The sequence below is a fragment of the Grammomys surdaster genome, unplaced genomic scaffold (genome assembly GCF_004785775.1).
Source record: "Grammomys surdaster isolate TR1022 unplaced genomic scaffold, NIH_TR_1.0 135, whole genome shotgun sequence".
Classification (NCBI taxonomy): domain Eukaryota; kingdom Metazoa; phylum Chordata; class Mammalia; order Rodentia; family Muridae; genus Grammomys; species Grammomys surdaster.
The window spans coordinates 5,346,838-5,365,970 of NW_021604593.1; the positions used below are offsets into that span (position 1 = coordinate 5,346,838).

At 41.5% G+C, this 19,133-nt stretch overlaps 1 protein-coding gene across 6 annotated transcripts in view; it reads right to left on the reverse strand.

Annotated features, from left to right (window-relative positions):
- The window catches only part of Wdr33 (WD repeat domain 33), a 109,478-nt gene extending 90,979 nt beyond the window's left edge, over positions 1–18,499 (reverse strand). For 5 of the 6 annotated variants that reach the window (XM_028762807.1, XM_028762804.1, XM_028762805.1 and 2 more), the window contains exon 1: positions 18,304–18,499. The gene's annotated coding sequence lies outside the window, so the exon portion shown is untranslated. Of the gene's footprint in view, positions 1–1,111; positions 1,212–18,303 lie in introns of those variants that run through there. The other variant, XM_028762803.1, reaches the window with a different exon arrangement.
- Between the last annotated feature and the right edge of the window lie 634 nt (positions 18,500–19,133).

Genomic DNA, 19,133 nt, shown 5'->3' on the forward strand with positions numbered 1-19,133 from the left:
GAAGGAGGGAAGGAAGGAGGGAGGGGAAAGGAGAGAGGGAAGGAGGGAGGGAGGGAGGGAGGGAGGAAGGAGGGAGAAGAAAACCAGCTCGGCAGTGTTGGCACACACCTTTAATCCCAGCACTCAAGAGGCAGAGGCAGGTGGGGTCTCTGTAAATCCCAGCCCAGGCTGGCCTACATAGTGAGACAGTCTTTTGGGGTGGGGATGGGGGTTGGGTGGAATCTCCTGATTTGTTCAGGATTCCTATTTGTTTTTATTCTTAAAACGTTTTGGTTTTGGTTTGGTTTTTTTGTGTGTGTGTGTGTGTTTTGTTTAAATACAGGGTCTCAACATGAAGACTGGCTGGCCCTGAACTCAGTGTCCTCCAAATTCTGGGACCTTCCAAATTCTCACTGACTGTACACAAAACTAGCACACCACTAAGAAGAGCAAATGTGCCTGAAGAGTGGAGGAGCACACCTATAATCCCAGTACTTGGGAGGTAATAGCAGGAGGATCAGGAGTTTGGCTACCTATTAAGTTTGAGACCAGCCTCAGCTACATGAGACAGAGAGAAAGAAAAGGAACAGAAGGGAGGAAGGGACAGAGAGAGATCAATCATTCACTGTCACACCAGCAGAGAGGGCCCAAGTATAAAAGGAAACTATTACCAGAGGCAAAGTGACCCATTCCACACAGGTAAGGAACATGTATTCAAGACTAGCACCCAGGTTCCTCCTCCTGTCTCAGTAGACTAACCTGCGGTTACACATCTGGATATACTAGTATTCTGTGATGTTACACTAGTACAAAAGGGAGATTTTTAAGAAATAAATATTTGAAATAGTTTCCCTTAACCTTCAAAATGCTATGTCCTTAATGTTCTTTTTTGTTTTTTAAATAATGGGATGGGGGAGTTATTGGCTGTAGCAGCAGCTGTTTTAAATTACCCATCTAGGTTCTGAGTTGGATGGTCAAACCTGAACCCTGAGACACCACCCCAACTGACATAAACCCTAATCTACTATGAAACTGAAGATGTCCATACTGATGGTTAGCTGGGCTAGTAATGAAAATATCAACATGCTCATTCTCTTCATTTTGTTCTCACATTAATAAATAGGAATCCTACCTGGCATGTGTTATATGCTTTACGCCACACTTAGGACGACAAGGCAGGCTGATCTCTATGAGTTCAAGGCCATCCCAGTCAACATAATGAGATCCTGTACTAAAAAGAACAAATCAGTAATTTATACATTCTGACTTACAAAGATCAAATAATGAAGCCATTAAACATGGAGAGTCCCCTCTCCCTACCCCCAAGATTCTTATAACTGTTTTTTGTTGTTGTTGCTGCTTGGTCAGTAGGTTTATTGCCTTCTTAAAAATGAAAAATAATCTTCATAAAAAAAACTGGTTTACTGCTCAGTAACCTGCCCCTGAGCTCTGAGGAAGTCTACCTTCATCTGAGCTACCCCAAGCTCTCTTCTAGGAAGGGATACTGTGGGGAAATTCTACATCTTCCTTCTGACTGCTTGTTTTGTTGTGTCTTTTTCTTCTCATAGACTGAATTCTGCATAGACCACCAAGAGCTTTCTTCCCCATCCCCACCCTCCCTCCCTAATAATCTTCACATCTGGAGTTACTGGTTGCTTAGGTGCTGAGAAAATTGTTTCTTGTAAGTACCTTCATTTTCTCCCATCAGGAATAATACATATGATTTGCAATATTCCAAACTATGATATACTTCTCCATAATATTCCTTGCTTTCAAATTATTTTAAACAAAAAAAATCAAGCATTGTAAGAGACAGAAAACCTTCCCTTCACAGCTCTGTTGTGGGTTATCCTGATGTTTGTATTCTGATGTTAGTTCTGCTTCAAGAGGGTTTGCCCCAGATGAGCAGTCCATCAAATACTTGGGTGATCTCATGTGAACATTCTCCGAATTTTAACCTGTCAATAAAGGCTAGAGCCTGTGATTGGGCAGTGGAAGAGATAAGTAGAACTAGAGGTTTGAGAGTGGGGGCAGGGAGAGAAGAGAGGGGCACGAGAGGGGAAGGAGAGACGGAAGACAACACGGAAGCTGCAATGGACCTCAACCACATGGCTAGGAGAAACCACAAGTAGAAAGGAATAAGTGTAGTGTTAGATCTGCCCAATCTAGATATATAGCAATTATAATAATTGGATTGTATTTTTTTAATATGGGCAAATTGGGTTTGGGAAGTCCAGCAACACAGCTCTCCTACAAGGTCACCAAAACCTTAGTTTCAGCAATGTATGCACCCCAACAGCAGCCAAAGGCTGACCATCAATGCTTTCCATATTGTATTAGTATCTTCAGTCACCTCCACTAGGTTTTCACAGACCTTAACAAGCTAACTCTAATAGAAGCAAAGAGGAGGAGGGGGGATGGGATGGGGGTTTCTACGGAGGAGAAATGGGGGAAGGGGATGACACCTGAAATGCAAATAAATAAAATATCCAATTAAAAAAAAAAAAAAACAAACAAGCTAACTCTATTGAGAAGCCTGTGGGCCAGCAGCAAGCTAGTACAATGAGCACAATTTGCTGAGCCAACACCCATATTTTGGTTCATGGCATGAACAATATTGCTAGTTACACAAACTTCACTCTGCATGTCCAAGCACAGCAGTCTTTTTTTCTAAATTACCGTCTTGTTTTCTAAATTTCACTTGGCATCCTTAAAGTAGACCTTATTCTTGACAACTTTAACATATGCCGTGCTACAGAACAGATATCTTTATAGAATCCTTATAGATGGCTTGGCATCAAGCTTGCAGGTCGTCCAGTAGTGACATGGTATTCTCTCTGTTAGCCGTAGATATACATGGTATTCTCTCTGTTAGCCGTAGATATATATGTCACCATTTACAGAATACATGGTATCTTTTAGGTCTTTTTTTTTTTTTTTTTTTTTGAGACAGGATCTCACTGTGAAGCCTTGGCTCTGTTCCAGTCCTCCACCTCAGATACTAGCATGCTAGGATTAAAGGTATATATATCACCAGGCCTAGCTTAGCTTTCTGTATGTTCTTTTTTTTTAACCTTATTTATTTATATTTCATATATGAGTGCTTTGCATGTAAGCCTGTATGCTAGAAGAGGGACTCGGATTCTATTATAGTTGTAAATCACCATGTGGTTGCTGGGAATTGAACTCAGGTCCTCTGGAAGAGCAGTCAGTGCTGTCAATCTCTGAGCCATCTTTCCAGGCCATGGTCCCAATTTTTATCATTTGTCATTTCAGAAATGTCATGTAAAACCTTAAGCTCTGTATTTTGTTATTTTAGTAGTTGATTGCCTTTCTTATTGCAGTGTTAGAGGAGCAGGGAGTATTTATGCCCTGTTAAAACAAACAAACAAAAAAACCCAAAACAATAAACTTACTTAAAGTAAGAAAACAAGAGGGCAGCTGGAGAGATGGTTCAGTGGTTAAGCTCATTGGCTGCTCTTCTAGAGGTGCTGAGTTCAATTCCCAGCAACCATATGGTGGGGCGCACAACCATCTATAATGAGATCTGGTACCCTCTTCTGGCGTGCAGGTATATATGCAACAGCACTTGTTCTTGCAGGAAACTTGTCAGTTTCAAGAATCCACATGGCATCTCACATCCAACTCCCCTTCCAAGGGATGTTTAACACTCTCCCTCTTCTAGCCTCCACAGGCAACAGGATTGCACATGGTAAACACATATACATACAAGCAAGCACTCAAATAAAATATTTTTTTAATTCCACTTAAAACGTTAACACAGGGGGCTGGTGAGATGGCTCAGTGGTTAAGAGCACTGGTTGTTCTTCCAGAGAACCTGAGTTCAATTCCCAGCAATGGCATGGTAGCTCATGACCATCTCTAAGGGGAACTTCATTTCTTTAGTTTGTTGTTCGAGACAGGGTTTCCTTTGTAGCTCTGGCTGTTGCTCTTGCAGACCTGGCTAGCCAAAGTTACACAGATTCTCCTGCTTCTGCCTTCCTAGTGCTGGGATTAAAGGCACCACACATGCTGGACCCAACAATAAGTCTTTTAAGGCTCTTCCTTATTTTTTTTATCATCACATGGTTCTGCCACCTATGACCTAGTGAAAGATATTCTGGTTGCTTCCCAGTTTGGGTAGCATAACTGCTATAAACATTAGTGTGCAGATTTCTCTGAGAAACTATTTTCAACTTTTATATAAATCAAGAAGTACAACTGACCTTTAATCCCAGTACTTGGGAGGCAGAGGTAGGTAGATCTCCAAGTAAGAGGCCAGCATGGTATACAGAGTAAGTTTCAGGACAGCCAGGGCTACAGAGAGAAACCCTGTTTGGAAAGCATACATTTGTTTTTCAACAGCACAATTGGTTTTTCAAAAGTACAATTGGTATACTATATGTAAAAGGATGCTTAGTTCTGTAAGAAGCATTTATACTGGATCCAAAGTGTCTACATCATTTTGCATTCCCATCAGAAATGAATGATACTCCTGCTGTACTATGTTAAGTGTGTAGCTTTAGGTGTGAGGGTTTTGTCTGTTGTGTGTTTTGAGGCAAGGTCTCACTATGTCACTCTGGTAATATATGTGTAGCCCAGGCTAGCCTCAAATTGGTAGCAAGTCTTCTGCCTTAGCGTCCTGATTGTAAGTATACACACAAGCACAATGCCCAGCTCAGCATCTTTCTACATGCTTATCTGACATTCAGTAATGTTTCTACTCAGACCTTTTTGTCTACTCTTTAAAATCAAGTTACTTTTTAAGAATTATGTTTTATGAGTTCTTTGCATGTTTTAGATATCCTAAATGAGTTGGGTTTGTTTGTTTGTTTGGTTGGTTGGTTGATTTTTAGAGACAGGGTCTTTCTATGTAGCCCTAGAAGGCCTGGGACACTCTATGTAGAATAGGCTGGCCTTGAACTCAGAAATCTATTATTCGTCTCTGCCTCCTGAGTGCTAGGATTAAAGGTGAGCATCATCTGGTGAGCTATCTTTTTCAAGTATTTCTCATGATCTATAAATTTTATCTACTTGTTTGTTTATATTTACTCTTGAAGTACTGGAACTCAAACTTGGGTCCTTTGCAAACAACTAGACAAGCATACCTAATACTGAGCTCCAAACTTATTTCAAATATTACATATATATAAATTTTAAAAAACTTGTTTCAGAGCGTTGGAGAGATGGCTCAGTGGCTAAGCATATGTACTGCTCTTATACAGGACCCAAGTTCAATTCTCAACAACTCCAGAATCCCAACTCCAAGGGACCCAACACCTACTCCTGGTATCTGCACTCAAACGGATACAAACCCACAATCAAGCACACATATACACATAATTAAAATTAATTTTATAATAATATATTAATATTTTATGTAATACATTTCTGTATTTTAATAAACCTAGTTGGCACATACTGACCACAATCAAGATACAGACTCTGGGGCTAAAGATACAGCTCAGTTGGTAAAATGCTTGCAAGTATGCCTAAAGCTCTAGGTTTGACACCCAGCATAACAAAAATCAAGTTTGGTGGCATACATGTATCTATAATCCTGGCACTCAAGAGGTAGCAACAGGAAAATTAGAATTCAAGATTGGTGAGCAGTGGGGGCACGTGTCTTTAATCCCAAGGCCAGCCTAGTCTACAGATGGAGTTTCAGGACAAGGGCTACACAGAGCAACCCTGTCTCAAAAAGCTAAAAACCAACCAAACCAAAAAGGAAAAAAGGAAAAATAAAAAGGTGTTCAACATCATTTTCAACTCCCTCCCTCCCTCCCCGCTCTCCAAAACCACACACTCATTCCCACATAAATCCTGTATTGTTCTTTGTATCAGTCTCCAATACTAACCTTAACTACAGCACCCACTGAAATGTTTTTCATCATTAAAGTATATTTTCACAAACATCATCATGCAAACAAAATTGTATTTCATAAAGCTTTTGAGTTTGCCATGTTTTGAAGAATCAGCCATGCTGTTTTAATTATTCCTTTCTTTTATTGCTAAATTCTATGGCAATAACCAAATTTTATCCATTTACTGCAGACATTTGGAATATACACTGTTCAGCAATTTGAATGAAACTACTATACACACTAATACAGCTTTTTCTATGAATGTATTGTTCTTTTCCTGGAGTAAAAACCTAGAACTAAAACTTGAGTCATTTGAATTTCTCGTTAATCTTCTGAAAAACTGCCGAGCTATTTTCAAAACTAGAAGTGCTTTTATATACTATTAGTCCATCCCGTGTTCCATCTCCATTACCATAAAGTAAAACAGAGTATCAAAGTATGAGTAAATACAGATTTTCATTATTTTTTGGAGGGTTTTTAAGAATTAGAATTCTGCTGGACATGGTAGCATAGACCTTCAATCCCAGCAATCCCGAATTTCCAAGCCAGCCTAGTCAACACAGTGGATTCCAGGCTAGCTAGGGACTATGCAGTAAGCCCTGTCACAAAGGTAGGTACAGAGACAGGAAGGGGGCGGGGGGAGAGTGAGAAAGGGAGGTAGAAATGGGGAAAGGGATGATGTGTTTAGAAACAATAAATATCCTGAATGTTCCAAGATGGCCCAGCAGATTGTACAACCATGCAGCAGGACAGGAACTACCATCACATAAAGCTCTGACAGATAAACCCACCTAGTTTAGCAGTTACCAAGTTAGCCAGAAGTGACTTATAGTAGAACGTATACTGGCTATAACACCAGAGCCACAAATCATAATAGTCACGGTTCCCTTGGCCACCTGAGTTCTGCGCTATTTTGGAAGTTTTGTTAGAAATTCTTTAGCTCCTGATGATCTTGTAAAAGGAGACTGATTCTTGGTTCTTTAGTTAAGTTTGGTGGTTTGTACTTAGAAAAAAATTAATTTCTCCCAAGTCACCAATTTTTAGGAGCATACAACTACTGATGGTATCTCATTAGTATATTATTATCTGTAAAATTTTTCTCTAAAATTCTTCTCTTTCATTTCTGATCCCTGATGCCCATTAAAACTTCGCAGCACACAAAAGACAACATAAATAAATTTGGTATCTTACCATTACAATTAAAATGAAAATACCTAATGCCTAGTAAAATCACAGCCACCCCAACATCATAGCATAAGGCATTACTTGGATTTGTAAAAATGCTGGTATAAGCAAATCTATACTGCCAGGTACATAAAAATATAGCACATACAATTCTAAATTATGTACAACACACAGTGCTTGATAATGGCAATAAACTAAGGTACTATATGTATACTATATAATATTTTATTTTAGAGTGTACTCCTATTTAGAGGGGAAATATATGTATATCTCTGTGTGTGTATACGTATATATGTATACATACTAGGCACAATAGACTATGCCTAGTATTTGGAAAGCTGAGGCAGGATGATAAGGGACAGCCTCAGACAAAAAAGTCTACATAATAAGTTTCAGGACAGCTAGAGCTACATAGTGAGACCCTGCCTCAAAAACACAACCAACCTAACAACCAATGAAGGGAAGGAAGGAGGGAGGGAGGGAGAGAGGGAGGGAGAGAGGGAGGGAGGGAGGGAGGGAAAGGGAAGGGGGAGGGAGGAAAAAAGGAAAAAAAAGTCATGTAAATTGGCCTATACTCTCATGGTGGGTATGTAAACCCCACCAACAGTGTTCATACAATGGCAAAAATCATCTAATGGAGCCCAGTAGTCGTTGCGCATGCCTTTAATCCCAGCATCGCAGAAGGCAGAGGCAGGATAATCTCTTGAGTTTGAGACCAGCTTGGTCTACAGAGAGGCAGGATGAGGGAAAAGAAACCCAGGGCTGAAAAAAAACAAACAAAAACCCCTCCAATAAAGGCACCTAGGGTCAGGCATCGTGGCATACCTATAATCCTAGCACTCAAGAGACTGGTAGAAGGGCTGCAGAGATAGATGGCTCAGCAGTTAAGAGCACTGACTGCTCTTCCAAAGGTTCTGAGTTCAATTCCCAGCAATCACATGATGGCTCACAACCATCTGTAATGGGATCTGATGCCCTCTTCTGGTGTGTCTAAACACATCTACAGCGTACTTCGTCATATACATAAAACATACATAAAACAAATAAAATCTATTTAAAAAGAGAGAGACTTGTAGAAAACAGCAAGTTTGAAGCCAACTTAAGCCACTCTGTTCTCCTATGTACTCTACTTAAAAAAAACAAAAAAACAGCCCCCTTCCCAAACCAAACAAATTTAAAAACAAAACAAAACAAAAAACAAAAAAAAAAACAAAACAGGGTAGATCGATGGCTCATTTGGGTTAGGAGTGGTTCCTGTTCTTCCAGTGGATCTGAGTTCAGTTCCCAGCATCCACATCAGGTGTCTTTCAACTGCCTGCAATTTTGTGTCCACAGAGATTCAACATCCTCTTCCAGAATCTGTGGACACTGCACAAACCAAGTACACATAATTAAAAATTAATCTTTTAAATAAAACTAATAAAAACATAGTAGTAGATACCCTTTTTTTTAAAGACCTATTTGTATCATTTTTGATGATTTATATATGCATGTTTATCTATGTGGGATGCTGCAAGTGCTCAAGGAGGCTTCAGATTTTTCCCTGGAGCTCAAGTTACAAGTAGGTTACAGGAGCTGCCCAACATGGGTCCTGGGAATCAAAGTCCTCTCAAAGAGCAGTACAAGGTCTTTTAAATCTACTGTATGTGTCTGAGTGTTCTCTCTGCTTGTTTAAGTACCATGTGTTATTATTTTACAGCCCAGAGGTCAGAATGTGGCACAGAATACCAGGAATTGGAGTTATCAATGGCTGTGAACCACCACATAGGTGGTGATAAATGAACCAGGTCCTCTGTAGGAGCAACAAGTGCTCCTAACTGCCAAGTCATCTCTCTAGCCTTAGTAGTCCACTCCTTTAATTCCAGCACTCAGTGAGATGCAGAAGGATCTCTAAATTAAGTCCAGCCTGGTCTACTAAGGAGTTCCAGACCAGCCAAGATTACACAGTGAACTGCAGTCTCAAAAAGTACTTGGTATTGAAGCTGAAGAGATTAAAGTGCTTGCTACACAAGCCTGAGAATCTGAGTTTAATCTGTACAACTGACTTCCTTTGCCATGTTGTCCTCTGACCTCCACATGCACACTACAGCAAATACGCAGACTAAGTTAATACAAACAAACAAAGCCAAGCACAGTAGTACATATTTACAACCCCACTACTATGGGAGTGGGAGATAGGGAGACAGGAGGGTCCCTAGAACTTAATGGGCAGCCAGTCTAGCCAAAACTACAAGCCCCAGACTCAATAAGAGACTTGTCTCAGCTAGGGCTGGTGGCACACATCTATGATCCCAGCATTAGAGAGACAGAGGCAAACATGTGAGTTCAAGGCCAGCCTGCTCTACACAGAGAGACCCTGTCTCAAAACAAACAGGGGGAGGAGGACTCTTCTCTCTGAAATGAGATAGAGATGCAGGTGTAGGTGATAGCACACACCTTTAAACTCAGCACTCAGGAAGCAGAGAAAGGGTACAGAGGCAGAGACAATCACAGAAACAGAGAGACAGGCAGACAGTGGAGCAAGCTCTTAATACCAGCATTAGGGAGACAAAGGTTAACATACCAGGACTACATAGTAAAACCCTCTCTATATAAAAATAAATAAATAATAAGATAAAGTAGTAGAGAAAGATTGTTGACATCAACCTCTGGATTCTAGGTATACCATGAGTATACTAGCACATGAATGTATTCAAAGAATAAAAAAGGCTGGGAAATGGTGGCGCACGCCTTTAATCCTAGCACTTGGGAGGCAGAGGCAGGCGGATTTCTGAGTTCAAGGCCAGCCTGGTCTACAGAGTGAGTTCCAGGACAGCCAGGGCTACAAAGAGAAACCCTGTTTCAAAAAAAAAAAAAAAACAAAAAACAAAAAAACAAACAAAGAATAAAAAAAATTAAATATACTTAATATAACAATTTTTAGCACTTTTAGAAATTAATGATATTCTTAAGTAAAACTGCATGGGCTTTGTACCTACTAGCATAGTTTTTCTAACCCTTCCTATTGCTTTGACTCTTTAATACAGTTTCTCATGTTGTGGTGACACCCCCAGCTATAACTGTAATCCCACTACTGCTATGAATTGTAATGTAAATACCAATTTATGTTTTTGTGTTTTCTGGTAGCCTTAATCAACCCATATAGAGGGGTCCCTCGACCCCAAAAGGGGCCAAAACCCACATGTTGAGAATATGTGGACCAGTGTGAAACAGGAATTAATACACAATGAAGAATTAATAGCATAGGTTGGTCATATTATTTTACCCATTACTGGTTTTACAGAGTAAATACAAGCATACAGTCAAAAGGGCTAATGATGAACCAGATATGATGGTATATACACTTTTATTACTCTTAGCACTTAGGACTCTGAGGCAGGAGAAACATGACCAGGCACCTGAATACATTGAGACTGTACCTTAAAATGTTCATGAAAGAGGTAGAGAGAAGTCTTAGCAGTTAAGAAGACTTGTTGCTCTTGCTTAGTACCTGGATTTGGTTCCCAGCACCCACATGGTGGCTCACAACCATTCATAACTCCAGTGCTAGGGGGTCTAATACTCTCTTTTGACTTCTACAGAAACCAGACATTGCTGGGCGGTGGTGGTGCACGCCTTTAATCCCAGCACTTGGGAGGCAGAGACAGGCGGATTTCTGAGTTCGAGGCCAGCCTGGTCTACAGAGTGAGTTCCAGGACAGCTAGGGCTATACAGAGAAACCCTGTCTCGAAAAACCAAAAGAAAGAAAGAAAGAAAGAAAGAAAGAAAGAAAGAAAGAAAGAAAGAAAGGAAGGAAGGAAGGAAGGAAGGAAGGAAGGAAGGAAGGAAGGAAGGAAGGAAGGAAGGAAGGAAGGGGGAGGAAACTAGCCATGGATATGGTGGGTGTATATACATACATGTAGACAAAATATTATAAGCATAATTTTCAAATGGTAAATGAAAGCAAAAAAAATAAAAATTAGCCAGGTGGTGGTGGGTCACATCTCTAATCCTAGCACTTGGGAGGCAGAGGCAGGCTGGTCTCTGGAGGCCAGCCTGGTCTACAGAGTGAGTTCTAGAACAGTCAAAGTTACAGAGAAAATTCCTGTCTCAAAAAAATAAATAAACAAGCAAATGAATAAATATTTAATAATAATGCTACCTTGGTTATATGAAATAATTACATAAAATAAGCTAGTAGTATGTGAAAATATGTATTAGTAAACACTTAAATCAGTGATGGGAACGCATATCAAATTAGGGACTGGAGAGATGGTTCAGCAGTTAAAAGGGCTTATCCTTTTCCAGAAGACCCATGTTTGGGTTCACATGGAGTTTTAAAACTGCCTATAACTCAAATTCTAGGATATTTAATTCCCTCTTCTGGCCTCCAAGGGCTCCTGTACACATGTGATGCATATAAACTCAATCAGAAAGGTACAAGCACACACAAAAATAATAACAAATACTTTTTAAAGTCTTACAGAAATTTTAAAAAGATGAAATTAAAAGATACTAGTAGCACACATCTTTAATCCCAGCACCTGGGGAGGCAGAGGCAGATGGATCTCTTTGAGTTTGAGGTCTGCCTAGTCTACATAGTAAGTTCTAGGATAGCCAGAGCTACATAGTGAAACTCTGTTTCCAATAAAAGAAGAAAGGAAGGGGGGGGGGGGGGGGAGAAGAAGAAGAAGAAGGAGGAGGAGGAGGGGGGGGGGGGGGGGGGGAGGGGGGGGGGGGAAGGAGGAAGAAAGGTAGGTTACTGCTATTTATTTTCTAAATTTTCCATCCTTAGTAAACATTTATTCATTTTGTAATAAACAATGCATTTTAACAATCCTTTAAAGGCAGAAGGGCTGGAGAGGTCCATGGTTAAGACATCTCTGTTCTTTCAGAGGCCGTTTGGTTTTATTCAAAGCATCAACATAGGGGCTCACAATTAACTCCAATTCTAGGGAATCTGACACCTTCTTCTGGCCTCAGTGAGAACCAGCCAGGCATGTGGTACAAGACATACAAAGATGTAAAATACTCACATAAAAAAATAACACATTCTTTAAAAAAAAGTTCTCTCAAAGAACTAAAACAATTGAGAAAAACACTCAACATCAACCTCTACCGTGCATATGCGCGCACATACATATACATACATACGGCATACATACCACACAATGTGATATGCTCATAAATCCAGGAAGAGCATGTAAAACAAAAATAAATCTTTTTTAATAAGGTGAAAAAGAAAGATGGATACAGTACGGCTCAGTGGCAGAGCATAGCCTACCATGTAGGAGGCTCTGGGTTATTATCCCAAACACAAAAAAATGAAATGAAAAACTATGGAGGAAATATCTGCATATCATAAATCTAATGAGAATCTTGCATGAGCATATCAGCACGTGTATAATCTCAGCACACGGAAGGCTAAGGACATACTGTTTCACGGAGAGGAAAGTGAAGGGGATTTAGAATATGTAAAGAACTCTTACAACTCAGTAATCAAAAGAAAATTAATCAAGGGCTGGAGAGATGGCTCTGCAATTAGGAGCACTTGCTTTTCTTGCAGAAGACTCAGTTTCCGTTCCCAGCACACACATGGTGTCTCATAACCCTTCTTTAAGTCCAGTTCTAGGTGGCCCTGTACCATGTGCTGACTCCAACTGGCACATGGTATACACAGACTACAGACATGTAAGCAAAAAATAAAACACACATGCAAACCACTCACATAAAGTAAGAATATCTAAAAATGAAAAAAGGAGGAATAATTCATCTTGCTAATAGGCAAAAGACCTTTCTTTGTTTTTAAGACAAGGTCTCACTATGATGTAGTACTTGCTGGCCTGGAACTTGTTCTGTAAACCAGGCTAGCCTGGAACTCAGATTCACCTGCCCCTGCTTCCCCAGTGCTGGATTAAATGCATGTGGCACCATGCACAGGAAGATCTCCAAGCAATTATGCAACAGGGAGCTGAAAAGACATCTCAGAGGTTAAGAACAGTATCTTTTCTTCCAGAAGACCAAGATTCAACTCCTAGCACCCGTATGACTGCTCACAACCATCTGAAACTCCAGTCCTGGGGGATCTGATATCCTTTTCTAGCCTCTGCAGCAAACATACATGTAAACAAAAGACTCATACATAAAAACAATTTTTAAGATACACAACAGTACACCTGAACTGGGAGGAACGCTTGAGTTCAGGACAAGCTTTGGCAAGGTTTAAAAAAAAAACCAGTCCACAAGTGTGTGTGTGTGTGTGTGTGTGTGTGTGTGTGTGTGTATCGCTTAATGGTAAAAGTGCTTGACTAACATGCACAAGGTCTAAGAACCTCAAACAACAAAAAACAAAATAGCAAGGTACATATTAGGCTAGGTCTATCCCATGGAAACTACCCTGGGGTACATCTATCCCCCAGTCAAAAAATTTTAAGGGCTGGAGGATGGCTCAGTGGTTAAGAAGAGCACTGACTGCTCTTCCAGAGGTCCTAAGTTTCCCAGCAACAACATAGTGGCTCACAACCATTTGTAATGGGGTCTGATGTATTCTTGTGTGTCTAAAGACAGCTACATTGTACTCATATAAATAAAAATAAATAAATCTTTAAAAAAAATTTTAATTCTTTAAGCTGACTGTGATGTCATATTATCTGTAGTCTCAGTATTCAGGAGGCAGTGGCATCAAGAGGTTTGGGGGACTGATCCAAGTTCAAGAGGCCAGCATGGTCTACACAGAGAATTCCAGACCAGCCAGAGCTACACATTAAGGCCCTCCTGTCTCAAAAAAGAAAAAAGAAAGAAACGATTAGGAAATCAAAGGAACAGTTTTTGGACTAGAGAGGTGTCTTAGAGCACTGGCTGCTCTTCCAAAGGACCATGACTAATTCTTAGCACCCACATGGCAGCAACTGTAACTCCAGTTCCAAGGAATCAACACCCTCACACAGACATATGTGCAAGCAAAACACCAATGCACATAAAAAATTTTTTAAAGGAATCAAAGAAAATAATTAAATATGCTTTAAACACACAATTGGAAAATATCAAGATGGGGTAGTGGCATAGATCACTGCAGATTTGAGGTCAGCTAGCTAGGAAGGCTATGAAGTAAGAAGAGTTGGTTGTGGTGGCACACCCTTTAATCCCAGCACTTGGGAACCAGAGGCGAGTGGATCTCCAAGTTCAAGCCCAGCCTGGTCTAGAGAACAAGTTTCAGGACAGCCAGGACTACACAGAACAAATAACAAAAACAAATAAAAAGAATCACCTGAGTTTAAGGACTTTAGAATGCCCTGTCTCAAACAAATTCCTAAATAAAGAAAATACACAAAATCAGGAAAAAGCTAACTAAAACTGCTGTGAGACTCCACATCACTCCCATCAAAAAGGCCAGGACAAAAACAAGAGGTAAGGTTCAAGTCCCAGCAACCACACTGGCAGCTAAAAACCATGTTACTCCAGTTCAAGGTTCCTAGGACTCTTCACACACATGGTACACCAACGTGCATGCAGTCAAAACAGCTATACACACAAAAACTTAATCTTAAAAGAAATGCTGGCCAAGAGTGCTGGAGCAGGCCTCTAAGCCCAGCACAGGGGATATAGAGATAGGCAGGTGTCAGAGAATTCCAAACCAACCAGAGGGGCATAATGAGACCTGACGAACAACAAAAAATGCTGAAAAGGATGTGAGGAGAGAAGAAACCTAATTCAAATCTGCTTGTAGAAATGGAAACATATGCAACCACTATAGAATTCCTCAAAAACTGAAAAGAACTTTTGATGACCCAGCTACTCCCACTGCTAGGTACCTATGTATAAACTTAAATTTACACACCAGAGATACTTGCACTCCCTGTGCTGTTCACAATAGGCAGGAATGGAACCAATCTAGATGCCTGTCCACAAATCAATGAAGTAGTAGAACACATCTATAATTCCTTCACTAGAGAGGCAAAGACAGGGAGATCTCTGTGAGGCCAGCCTGGATTCACTGGTTCAGCAGTGAGAAAATGCAGCATACACATCCAATAAATTTTCATATTTCTTACTGGGACTGGAAATGATGAAATAACTTTGGCTTTTTTGGTTTTTGTCTTTTTGAGACAAGATTTCACACTACATAGCTCTGCCTGACCTGGAACTCACTATGTAGACCAAGGTGACCTCAAACTGCCTGCCTCTATCCCCTGAGTGCTGAGATTAGAGGCATATACTCTCACAGCCATTAACAATTAACAGTTTTATATGTAAGGAAACAAACTCCAAGTGTTTAACTGGCCTGTTCTAAAAAATGCTTTAGAGCTGGAGGTTTAGTTCACTGACAGAACACACACTTATGACAGGTAAGACCCCGAGTTCAACACTCACCACACCCTCCCACTACAAAGCTAGCTTTCAGACCTGCTACAGAACCATATGATTTTCCTTCCAATACATATCCCTCAGGTTTGGAATCTATAAACACTCCAATAATGAAAATAAAGCACCAGAAAGATTTTATGAAGTTGTTACTCTACCTGAGAATTGCTGAAATGTTTACAGTCCAGAAAGATTAACAGTAATGTAAGCCATATTTTCCAATACGCTGACAAACTTCTGTGTCTATGAATGTTTCGTAGTGGGAAAAGTATGTTACCAAAGAACACATCCAAGCTGAAACCTTAAACCTAAACCACATCTAAGAACAAAGATAAAATACTTAAGTATTATAACTGGTCAGAGACAGGTGTAGCCAGGGGTTCATTGGGTAGAGGCAGCTGACACCTTCAGAAGCCCCACTGTGGAAGGAGAACACCAACTCTAATTTGTCCTCTGACCTCCACACACACCCACAACACAATGTTTTGATACTAATCATTTAACTTCAATACTTTATCTAAAATCTAAAAATACAAGTAAAATACCAAATTTATGATATATAACCTCAAAAGTATTACATAAATGCATTCCTATAAATTTATAATTAAGCTGGGCAGCGGTGGTGCACGCCTTTAATCCCAGCACTTGGGAGGCAGAGGCAGGCGGATTTCTGAGTTTGAGGCCAGCCTGGTCTACAGAGTGAGTTCCAGGACAGCCAGGGCTACACAGAGAAACCCTGTCTTGAAAAAACAAAACAAAAATAAAATAAAATCTTTAAAAAAAAAACCAAAACTGTGATGAGAAAATTAGTCACTTCAGATTTTTACCAACCACAGAAAGGAATGAGAACTAAGCTTTCAGCTTCATAAATAACAATTTACTTTTTCTTTCCTTTTTTTTTTTCCTCCTTGTTTTGGTTTTCCCCAGGGTTTCTCTGTGTAGCCCTGGCTGTCTTGGAACTCAGCTGTAGACCAGGCTGGCTTTGAACTGGAAAATGCACCTGCCTCTGCCTCCCCAAGTGCTGGAATTAGAGGCCCATGAATCACCACCACAGCCAAATTTACTTTTTCTAATGCAATGAGATGTAAGCCAACTTCTTCCCAGGACTGGCAAAAGGGGTGTCAAAAATGTTCTCCAAGTCTCTATAGTAAGTAAACTAAATACAACACTTCAAGTTTTGGCTCAAAACCAAATCTGTACAGTATATTGCCTTTTACTGGGCAAGGAAATGAATAAAAATGCACAAGTACCTAATAGTAACAAAAGGTGGGTCTCAAATGCAATTAAGATTAGAAAAGAAAAAAATGCCACCAGGGAAACAATTAAAGTGTTTTCTTTTAACAGTCACTAAGTGCTTTGTTTGGGTTAAACATTCATAGGCAAAACCTGCCTGCATTATGTCCAGAGTGTATGTAAGTTTTGCTCCCAAGAGGTGTATGTAACCACTGTGGTTTGATTCCCATCTTCCAAAGCTCCCGAAATGCTAATGCCTCTCGTCTAGAAACTACTTTAAAGCATTCCTGACAGTCCTTACACAAGTTAACACACACTTTTCTGACTTTCTCAATCCAAGGAGGTAATCCAGCCTCTCACTTACTTACTCCATAAAGGCCACAAGGAGAGAGACAGAGACAGAGAGACAGAGGGGGGGAGAGGGAGGGAGGGAGGGAGGGAGGGAGGGAGGGAGGGAGGGAGGGAGGAAGAAAGAAAGAAAGGAAAAGAAGACAGACATGAGAATGCATCCCAATAGATGGCTCGGCGGTTAAACCACGTACTGCAACCTAAATTCAAGACTCATTTGGTGGAAAAGCGTTCTCCAGTAAACTGTCCTCAGACCTACAGAGAGCGTGAGCAACCCCCCCACACACGCATACACTAACTATTCTTTAATTAAAGAAAGAAAAAAAGCATAGGAATTCTATGTAGGCCAGGTGTGGTGGCCCAGGCCTGTAATCCCATCACTTAGGAAGTAGAAACAAGAAGAAGATCAAAGAGTAAGACCAGGCCAGCTACATAGGAAGTTAGTGCTGGCTTGAGTTACACCCAAGCCTAGTAGGGCTCAGGCTCATCATCCCCACGGTTGGGATAAGCCAGGATGATTAAAAAGCCGCAGAGTTCGAAACTCAGGCTACACACTGAAACCCTGTATCAATAGGGAAAAAAAAAATCAAAACAAAACAAAAAAAGGACCGCTAGCCCAGGCAGGTAGCCCGCTCTTATCATCTCTCGCTTGTGACTAGCAGGTGGAAGACTGGAAATTCTGGGTGAACACGGGCAATATAACTAGGCCAATCTCAAAGAAATTTGGGGGTGGGGAGAGCGGAGAAGGGAGGGAAGAGGGGAGAGAGAGAGAGGGAGTGGGGAGGATATAGACTTTCTAGTACCATAAATACCTAGATGCCAGGAGGCCTTTGTTTTCCTCATATTCTGAGACCAGAATTTAATTTCCAGTTGGAAATGGAGAATCAATGCTTAATGGGGCGTTTGTAAGCAGCCAGATAGGAATAAAACTCGTGCAAAAGAGCAAGGCTCTGCCTTTCTCCCGCCCCCAGCATAGATCTCAATTCTCGAAAGCACTCAGGCTGAATCTCCAGCTGTTTCTCGGGATTGCCAGGAACTTCTCCAGCTGCTTTCGGGGCAACCCTCAAAGCCGCACTTGATTCCACTCCCCTCTCCTCCCAACGCGCTTCCTTCCTCCGAACTTCGCGTCTCTGCGGCCGGCCTCGCCGTCCCAGCTGGGCCTAGGTTGCCTCACGGCCTCCTCCGCATACTTCCTCCGCTGGGACCCCCACCAGCCGCGGCCGGCCCGGCGGATGTCCGTCCTCTTCTCTCCCGCGACCTGTCCCCTCCGGACCCCCGAAGCACGCAACGGCCGGGCCCGAAAATGGCGGAGCGCGACCGCCCGCGGCCCTCACTGGTCCTACGACGAACTTACCGAGGGGGGGCGGGAGGAGCTCCTAACCGCGAACGCGGCGTCCTTTGGCGCCGCAGGGAATGTCTCTCCCGTCTGGTCCTCTTCGCTTCGCCCCACTCTCAATTCCTCTCCTTCAAAGATGCAGCCGCCATCTTCCCCGAGGAGCCACCGAGCGTACGCCTGTGCGTCATCACGGCCTCACGGCGCTACGCCCCGCGCGCCTCTGCCGCAGGTCTACCGTAGGGCTCAAATAGAGCATGCGCGCAGGTGAGGGGTGGGGCTTGGACGTCGGCGCACGGAGACTTTGAGTTCTTCTTGGTGGCGGAAAGAAGTATCTTTTTTTTTTTTTTTCTTTTTTTGGTTTTTCGAGACAGGGTTTCTCTGTGTAGCCCTGGCTGTCCTAGCACTCACTCTGTAGACCAGGCTGGCCTCGAACTCAGAAATCCGCCTGCCTCTGCCTCCCAAGTGCTGGGATTAAAGGCGTGTGCCACCACCTATCTTTAAGTTTTAAAATCACATTTGTATATATGTATATACACACACATATGCATGTCATAGCACTCAGAGGAGCCAAGACCATCCCTGAATCTAGGAGCTGAATTTGGTAATATGTAAGCATCTCCCACGTGGTACTGGTTTTAAAGGCTTGAAGTTCTAACGAAGAACAGCTGAGATTTAGTATCATTCAGCAAGGCTGGAGTTCTTGCAGAAAGCAGGAGTCCACTGGTGAGGGTACAGCCTCAGATACAGTGGAGCCAGGAGTATTGAAGAGCTCAGGGAGGAAAATTGAGGCTTAGTGCATATGGCAAGGTCAGTCTTTGAAAAGTCGGAGACGCAGTTAGTAGAGGTGT